The following is a 10,116-nucleotide window of genomic DNA, read 5'->3' as shown; positions in this document are numbered from 1 at the left end:
AGATTTTGTTATATTTTGTTCCCAATACCACAGATAAATAGATTTAAAAAGAGCAATTCATGTTACCAGGTACAGTTTTATATGTGTATGGATCTGGCTGCTTAGGGTTTTGTGGACCAATCTTCTATGTACTGGACAGGGTTCTTCACTTTTGCTTATTTTATGAATGTTATAATATCACATCATATATCTTGTTATCTGAATACAGCTATGTCCTGTAGTTCCTTTCTCAAAACTATTACCTCATGACAAGTTCCGTCAGAGAGAAGATAAGAGATATTTATTTATGTTTTCCTGTTGCATGGACCCCTGAATCTCTTTCAAAAGAAAATTTTAGAATAGTCATATTTTGTAGCACTAAGTCAACCTGGGTAAAAAACCAAGCACACTTCACTTAAGACAACTTATCTACATGCTCTATTTGAAATGAGCAATGAGGCAAGATGGATCACACCTTAAAATTATCGAGTCCATTTATGATAAATCCATGGCCAATATCATACTGAATGGGGAAAAATTGAAACCATTCTCACTTAGAACCGGAACCAGACAAGGTTGCCCACTATCTCCACTTGTATTCAATATAGTGCTGGAAATCCTTGCTGGAGCAATTAGACAAGAGAGGGGAATTAAGGGCATCCAAATGGGGACAGATGAGATCAAACTCTCACTCTTTGCTGATGATGTAATATTATACCTAGAAAACCCCAAGAATTCAACAAAGAGACTCCTAGAATTGACAAATGAATTCATTAAAGTCTCAGGATACAAAATTAATACACACAAATCAGAGGCATTCATATACTCCAATAAGCCAAGCTGAAATTCAAATAAAAAACACAATACCTTTTATAATAGCCTCAAAGAAAATTAAATATCTAGGAGTATATTTAACAAAAGATGTGAGAGACGTATACAGGGAGAACTATGAAACACTAAGAAAAGAAATTGTAGAAGATGTAAACAGATGGAAAAATCTACCTTGCTCATGGATTGCTAAAATCAATATCGTTAAAATGTCCATACTACCTAAAGTAATCTACGGATTTAATGTAATCCCTATCAAAGTACCACCATCATTCTTTACAGATCTAGAAAAAATAATTCTACGCTTTGTATGGAACCAGAGAAGACCTCATACAGCCAAAGCAATCTTAAATAAAAAGAACAACGTGGGAGGTATCAGTCTACCAGACTTCAAGCTGTACTACAAGGCTATAGTAACTAAAACAGCATGGTGCTGGCACAAGAACAGAAACATAGACCTTTGAAACAGGACTGAGAATCCAGAGATGAAACCATCTGCATATGATAATCTAATATTTGACAAAACAGAAAAAAATATACACTGGGGAAAAGTATCTCTTTTCAATAAATGGTGCTGGGAATACTGGATAGCTACATGCAGAAAATTGAAACTGGGTCAATTTAAGATGGATAACAGACTTAAACATAAGGCATGAAACTTTAAGAATTCTAGAAGAAGATGTTGGGAAGATCCTCTCAGACATTGGCCTAGGCAAAGAATTTTTGAAGAAGACCCTCAAAACAATCACAGCAGCAACAAAAATAATTAAATGGGATATGGCCAAATTAAAAAGCTTTTGCACAGCCAAGGAAACTATCATTAGAGCAAATAGAAAGCCTACAGAATGGGAGAAAATATTTGCTTTCTACACATCCGATAAAGAGCTGATAACAAGAATCTACCTAGAACTTAAAACAATCAACAAGAAAAAAATCAAACAACTCCATCAACAAATGTGCAAAGGAAATGAACAGAAACTTTTCAAAAGAAGAATAATGGCCAGCAAACATATAAAAAATGCTCAACATCTCTAATCATTAAAGAAATGCAAATCAAAACCACAATGAGATATCACCTAACCCCAGTGAAATTGGCCTCTATCAAAAAATCCCAAAACAACAAATGCTGGTGAGGATGTGGAGAGATGGGAACACTCTTACACTGCTGGTGGGACTGAAAATTAGTGCAACCTCTGTGGAAAAGAATTTGGAGATACCTCAAAGAGCTAAAAATAGAAATACCATTTGATCCACCAGTAGCACCATTAGGCATCTACCCAAAAGAGCAAAAGACATTCTATAATAAAGACATCTGCACCCGAATGTTTATGGCAGCACAATTCACTATTGCAAGGATGTGGAAACAGCCCAAATGCCCATGGATTCATGAGTGGATTATTAAAATTTGGTATATGTATACAATGGAATATTACTCAATTATAAGAAATGACAGTGACCTAGCACCTGTTATACTTTCCTGGATAGAGCTTGAGCCCATTATCCGAAGTGAGGTATTACAAGATCGGAAGAATAGGCTCCACGTGTACTTGCCATCAAATTGACACTGACTGATCAACACTATGGTGATCACACGGTAGTAATATTCTCCAGGGATTAGGTGGTTGGGGGGGTAAACTCACAACTAATGGACATGGTGAGCATTGTAGAGGGGAAGGGTATGCCTCTAATCCTCGCTTGGGTGAGGCAAAGACATAAAATGTAACCAAAATGTTTGTACCCTCATAATATCCTGAAATAAAAAAGAAAGAAAGCCCAGTGAAATAAGCAAAGAGACCGGAAGGGGCCCATTTTGAATGACTGCATCAAGGAGATCTAGAGCAGAATGAGGCAGGGTTTCTATTGAATGTAGCTCCTTTTTTTTTTTTTTTTTTTAAATAAGTCTCATGGTGATCGTCAGGTAGGATAATTCTTACCTGTTACTCTATATGGAGAACAGATTAGAAAATGATGATTAGAGTTCACATGATACATGATTATACGTCTTTGCGTAATCAGGACTTGCAGTAGGTCTCCTGGTGGCAAAACAGACATGGCCATGTGTTCCAAACCTTATAAATATGAGAAGAAATTGCCAGTAGGAAAAAGACTAATGAATGTCAAGCTTATATCTGTCACTTGACTTCTTACCCTGATTCCTGCCACCCTCAAATACTTTATGACAAACAAGGACATTCTCTTTTATAATCATTTTACCAATGTCAAAATCAGGATATTAATATCGATACATTCTTGCTATCTAATCATCAGACCTATATAAGTTGCAACAATAGTCTCACTAGCATACTTTATGGCAAATGGATCTAGTGCTAAGTCATGCATTACATTTGGTGCTCAGGTCTCCATCTGGAAATATCCCCCCAGTCTTTCCTTGACTTTTCTCATATTGGAACTTTTAAATTTACCATAGACTTCTCTTCAGTTTGGGTTTGTCTGATGTTTCCTTGTGATTAGATTCAGGTTACACATCTCTGGCAGGAATAATAATAGAAACTATTCTGTCCTTTTCTCATCTGCAACCTATCAAGTGGCACACAATTCTGATTTGTCCTATTATATCAGATGTTTTATTTAATTACTCAATTAGGGTGATATATGTCAGGCTTATCCAATGTAAGTTGGAGGTTTTCCACTTTGTAATTAATAATGTATTTTATGGGCAGTCATTCTGAATCTATTCAAATATTCCATTCATTGGACATTTTAATTAATTAACTAATTAAAATCAGTATGGATTTATGATTTCCCATTTTATTCAGTGGAGTTTGATCTGTTGCTATCTGCATTTATTTTGATGTTCAAATTGTCTCTGATATGACCAGTAGTAGCTCTTTCAAGGCAAAATTTATTTTGTTTTAACATGTCCTCACTGCTGTTTGAGCACTTTCTTGCTTTTTGGCAGTAGTAGATATTTTAAGTTCACATTATATTTTCTGTGCCTCAGCCCTGAAGTCAAATATTTCTCCAAGGAGCCCTTGCTCCATTTTGTGGAGAATCTTATTTAGAAGCCAACACTCAGCACCAGGTGTGCTCATTTTCCTTGAGGTTATCATGCTCACACTCCCTCTTAATGGAGAGTTAGGGGATAAATGTATGAATATACATACATACATACATATGTGTAAATACATACTACATATAAAATGCACATGTGTATAACAAATACGTCTTTAAGTTTAACATTTATTTTATACTTCTCTGTCCATCAAAAACACTAAGTTCACACTGATTCATTCCACACAAGATTCATTCCAGTTTCCTTCCTTTTATTATTTGTAACTTCCTTTTCCAATGCGACAAACCTGGTTTCCATTATACTTAGGATATCAATAAATTGACTAATCCTTCTGTATGTAACCAATCTCCCATCTTCACTACCAGACCCTCCCCAAGCTGATGCCCTCCTCACTCACTAGGGCTCTGGCAGTCCATGCCATGCCTTCCCCACACAGATGCTCTCATTATCCTGTTTGGGCTCCAAACGCCCCTGCTGGGCTGCACTCGCCACATGGAAGCAGTCCTTACCCCGCTCAGGCCTGGGCTCTCTGTGCTGGACTATGTGTACACCTTCCCCAGAGTGTTCAGGCTCTCAAAACCTGCACCAGGTCTCCTCCTCATGGGGCTATCATCCTCACTCACCCTACCTGGGTTCTAACATTGCCATGGGCTGGCCCACCCCTACTCCTCCCTTGCGATGTGCTTCTCCTCAGGCACTGACACCCCTTGCTCTTGTGTCTCTATAGGGGCACCCTCCTTGTCCTGCCTGGGCTATGGTTCCCAAGGCCAGGCTGCCCCCTGCTCCCACATGGATGCACTCCCCACTCCGCCTGAGTGTTGACATCCCACCAGGCTGACCCCTGTATGAATGCCCTTCTCTTTCTGCTTGCACTCTCACATCCTATGCCAGGTTGAGCCTTGCTGTAGATGCCCTTCTCACTTCACCCAGGCTCTGACATCCATTAACTGAATTCTCATACTCCCCTCTCTACTTCACGTCTTCCTCAGTTCAACTGGACTCTCACATCCTGTGCTGGGCTACTCCCTGTGAGTTCTCTTCTCCCTGCTCAGGCTCTGACACTCTGAGCTGGGCAGCCCTCCTACACTGCAGCAGCCTGACACATAATTCTGGGCCACTGTGGCTTCTACTCCCCATTCCCATCTGCTTGGAGACCTTCTTTGTTCTTCCCACCTAGCAGCTTTAGAACTGAATTGTTCAGGAAAGAAAGGGAAGATGAAGAGAAAGAGAAAAGACCTAAAAGAGACTTCTTATTTAGAAGAATTTAGTTGTAGCCTATATGTAAACTGACTACATTTCTCCTATACAGAATTTATTCATCTCTCTAATCCATTCACTTCTCTTTCATTCCTAATGGACCTGAAAAAGTACGAATTGTGCAATACTGAAAAACCAAGCATGAATAGGATCTTGGTAGGAGGAATTGGAGTATTTCTGAAATTCTACATTTTCTATCTTTCAACATCAGGCCACACACACACACACACACACACACACACAAACACACACACACACACACACACACACACAGGATTTTCTCTTTTGGTATCAAAGAAAGTGGTAAAGTAGACACATACATATTTCTAAGAAAATTGAATCTGAAAAGATAAAATTCTACAAAAAGTCCCCATGCTATTAACAGTTCAATGTGTTTGTGCCAAGAACATAGCTAAACTAAGATGTGATTTTTACTTTCTGCAATTTATGTCAAAATCAATTAGAGATAGTCTTGGGCTCAGAAAATTAAGAACCTGTTCATGTTGACATACATTTGCAATGTTGTTTCCAATTCAGCTTCAGTTTTCTACTTATATGCATTATATAATTGTTTTCTACTGAATTGGGAAAAAAGAAAACATATACAAAAGTCCACATCTTTAAATGTGTTTTCCAAGCTAGTTGACTGCCAAGGCCTGTTTTTCCTTTCTCTATTCCTCCCCTCCCCTCCCCTCTCCCCTCCCTCTCTTCTCCCTATTTCTTTCTTTAACCTCCCTTCCTTCCTTCCTTTCTCCTTCTTTGCTTTCTCCCTTTCTTCCTCCCCTCTTTCCTTCCTTCCATTTGTTGTTCCTTCTTTTCTTCCCTTTCTTCCTTTCATTTCCTTTCTTCATTTCTTTCTTTTTCTTCTGATTGATGTTTCTTTCTTTCTTTCTCCCTTCCCTTCTCTTCCCTTTCCTCCCCTTTACTCTTTTTATGCCTTGATTTCAGTTTCCAATCTCCATTAATTGACTGATTCACAGTGTGAAATTAGAATTTATAGTATCTTAAGTAGTGTCCCCGTGGAGTAAAGGTATCTGGGCAAAGTTTTCCTGTTTTCTAGAAAGTGGAGATTTGAGTAGGTAATTAATAATTCAGGAATATATCAGGCTATGCTGGTATTCTGAAAACACATGTGGCCAGTTCAATGAATTTACTCAAAATTGTCTTTAATCATCCAGGTACTTGGTCTATATGATGTCAAATACACACTAAGTTGTTTAAATATATTGATACTAATATATACACAATTATTGGAGAATATTCCATTGAATCACTGGATTTGATCAGAGATTTTGATAATGGAAAAATCATGATTTTCCTACATAAGATTTTCCATGTATTTTAATGAAAATGTCATATATGTCTCTTTATATGTATGTGTATCTTGGCAAGATACACAATATTTATAATTAATGTCAAAAGTTGGTCTTCAAAATTTATAGCAGCCATTTCAGTCCATTTAAACTTTATAAAGTTGCATTTTCTTTTTTTTAAATAAATCAAGCATGATATTACTATGCTTATATAATTTGATAATATCTAGGTTGCTTATAGTTTTATAACCATTTTTTATACTTCAGAAGGGTTTTTTAATTAAATATTTTATTCATGTGAGAAAATACATATTATATAAATAAGCTGAAAAATATAATAAATTTAATGTCTACTGAGCCATCTCCCAACTTGAGGAAACTCTAGCCAATCAATTGAAATTCTTTGCATGTCCTTTCTCAATGGCATATGTCTTCCTTGTGGTCTGGAAATTTTATCCTGTTTTTGCTTTACTTTATGGTTGTATTCTGTGTGTATTTATCTTTAAAAGATAAATTATTCATTTTTGCATTCTTTCCAATTATGTACGGTGTTATCAGTACTATATGTATTTTCTCTAGCTCATTTTTGTAAACTCTCTTTATGTGTTTGAGGTTTACTCATGTTGATGCTCATAGTTTTAGTTTTTTCATTTTCACTACTATGTAGTATTTCATTTTATAATTATATCCAGTGGACATTTTGGCTATTTCCGTTATTTTGTATTATAGACAATGCATCTATGTATATTTTGGGTTATATGTAGTGTATTCTACCCTCCTAGCTAATAGGTATGTTGTAAATTTTAAAACAAATAAGATAATGTAAGAAAAACATTTTTGGTGCTTTGTAGGAGAGACATAATATAAAGAATACTATGATAAAATATATCTCAAATATCCTAGGAATAGAATTGCTGAGTTTTGTGCTAGGGATATCCTCAAATCTATTAGATAAATTCAAATATATTTATAAAATATTTGTACTAATTTTTACTCACAATCACAGAGTATGCTTATGCTGTTGCATGTGTACTTGATATTGATAAACTGTAAAAACAATTTTGGTAATCTGGTGAGCATGAAATGGTATAAACTTGAAGATTTAATTTACTTGTTTCTAATATCTAAAGTGATTAATATATATTTTTTTCGGTTTGTTCTTCCTCTTCTATGACAGATGCATTGATAGTTTTTGTCTATTTTTGCATTGGAATTTATTTCTTCTTATTTATTTTAACCATTTTTAAAATATATATATATTACATGATAAGTGCGTTGCACACCCTCTGGGGAATGGTCATGCTTGAAGGTGCAGACCCAGGGAGGTGGGGGGGGGAGGGGATGGAGGTATGACTACATGATGAGTGCCAGGCGCACTGTCTGGAGAATGAGAATGGACGCGCTTGGGACTCTGACTCGGGGGGATGGGCGGGACATGGACAATGTATATGACCTGAACTTATGTACCCCCATGATGAGCTGAAATAAAAAAAATATATATATATATATATATATATATTCTAAATGCTAATACTCTATCAGTTATGTTTGTTGCAACTGCATTTTCTCACTCTTCACTCTTATTTGATGATTTTTGATGAATAACTTCTTAAGCATAATATAGTTGAATATATCAATAATTTTCTTTATTTTCTGTGTTTTTCATCTTTTTAAAAAACACTTCTCTTTTTTTAAGTCACAAAGATATTTTCTTCTAAGTAAATCATAGTTATGTTTTTCATATATAATACTTTGTTCCACTTAAGACTCATTTATATAATTGTATTAGGTAGAAATAATATTTTTACTTTTTTAAAAATGAAAATAGACTGTTATTATTATTTATACTTCAATAGAATTTGTTTTCTAATATTTTTATAATTTTTTAATTTAACAATATTAAAATTTCATTAATGTTTCTTCTTGGACTCCTATATTTCTTATAAATATGTTTTTAAATGTCTAAATGTTTGTTTGATTGTCTGGTGATGTTCTTACCATAGATTTCTAATTTAATTTCATCATGATCAGCAAATATAATCTAATGGCAGCAATCTTTTAATTTGTTGAAACTTGCTTTCTGACAAGTACATAGACAATTTTTATTAAAAAGTTTTATATATACTTGAGGAGAATCTACATTATTTACATTCAGGACACAGTGTTCTATGTATTCCATTCAGTAAAACATTTTTAGTGCATCATTCAAAACATTTAACACTTTGCCACTGGGAGTAATGTCAAAGAATTTATTAACATTATGGCATAGGATAGATATAGACTATAAAGAAGAGGTACATCTGTACTGGTGCACACCAGCAGATGGGCACTCTTGATAAGTAATATATTGTGTGCTTATTGTCTGCCTGATATTTTAAGAGATACGTTAAAACTCTTGGCACTGTGACTGACTTAAAATAATTCTTTGAATTCTTAAACTATATTCCATTTCATTAGTGGCATATGTGTTTAGAATTGTAATAACTTCCCAGAGAATTGATTTTTTTAAAAAATCATGATTAAGTAACTCCCTTTATCCTTAACAATGGGTCTGTGTAGTGGTCTTTCATCCTTAAGTCTAGTGGCTGGAGCACCTTCACAGGGAGATCTCAGGACAGCAAGAGAGTGAGAATGGAAGCTGCAAGACCTCTTGATTCCTTGCTTAGAAGTAACACTATGTCACCTCAGATGCAAGTCACAAGGTCAGCCAGATTCAATAACTAGAGAAATAGATTCTGTCTCTTGATGGGTGGAACTAGAAGAAATCTATGACAATTTTAATCCACTTCTGTTTATTATATTTACTGACATACTTGGCTGTATTTTCCTACTGCTGTATTTTGAGCTTTATACATATTTAGCATTATTTTTCTCACTTCTTGTATTATTTTGAATAATTCAGTTTTATTTTCAATTTCATTTTTCCTATGCAGCTAGGGTAAAGATAAATGTTCTGTTTGTACTTTTACCAAGATTATTTAACTTTATGAAGTAAAAAGTTAAAGAATAGCTTACTTTCTAATCAACATAAGGTCCTCGAAAGATTTTAATTCAGATCACAACCTCTCTCCCCACTTCTCCAGGATTAGAGGCTATTACTTTCCAGTATTTTAGTTCTTGTGAACCCCATGAAATCATATATTTTTATTATTACTTTATGTAAACAGTGTTTATACCATCATTTATCATTTTCTTGATCAAGTTTTTTAATATCCTATTTCTACTAAATTCATTTTCTTGAAGTGAGTCTTTTAGCTCTTTCTTTTCTGAGTGTCTGTTGACACTCAGATTCCTTCCGGTTTTTTTTTTTCCATAAAAATTTCTTGTTTTACTTATTAAATTTAAGGGGTCCAAGGGCAATTTTGTTATGTGGATATACTGAGTAGTGGTGAAAGGTGGGCTTTTAAAAACACATATATAATCCTGGTGAGACACGGTTTAATTTTTCTTCTCCTCATAAATTAAGAATTCAGTTTCTACATTTAAAGATAGAAATTTTCCTGAAGCAGATTTTCTTAATGCAAGAACTCTGGTGGGTCTGGGGGGCGGGCTTAATAAGCCCTGTAAGTTAGCTGCCCTTTTCTGAGACCTCTCGTATAAGAATTCAGAGTCTTGGAAGTGGAGTAGACAAATTCACAAAGGATCCCACAGCCTTCTGGAACATACAGAATTAATATCATGTGTACTGTAAATATTTTTACATTT

At 35.0% G+C, this 10,116-nt stretch overlaps 1 non-coding gene across 1 annotated transcript; it reads left to right on the top strand.

Moving 5' to 3' along the window:
- The first annotated feature begins 2,718 nt into the window (after window positions 1-2,718).
- LOC123631286 lies at window positions 2,719-2,857 on the top strand. Its single transcript, XR_006733125.1, has one exon. It is a non-coding gene; the product is annotated as a U8 small nucleolar RNA (small nucleolar RNA).
- The last annotated feature ends 7,259 nt before the right edge of the window (window positions 2,858-10,116 follow it).

This window comes from Lemur catta, chromosome 1 (genome assembly GCF_020740605.2).
Source record: "Lemur catta isolate mLemCat1 chromosome 1, mLemCat1.pri, whole genome shotgun sequence".
Taxonomy (NCBI): Eukaryota; Metazoa; Chordata; class Mammalia; order Primates; family Lemuridae; genus Lemur; species Lemur catta.
Note: the sequence above shows the minus strand (reverse complement) of the source record. Positions and strands in the feature narration are given on the sequence as shown.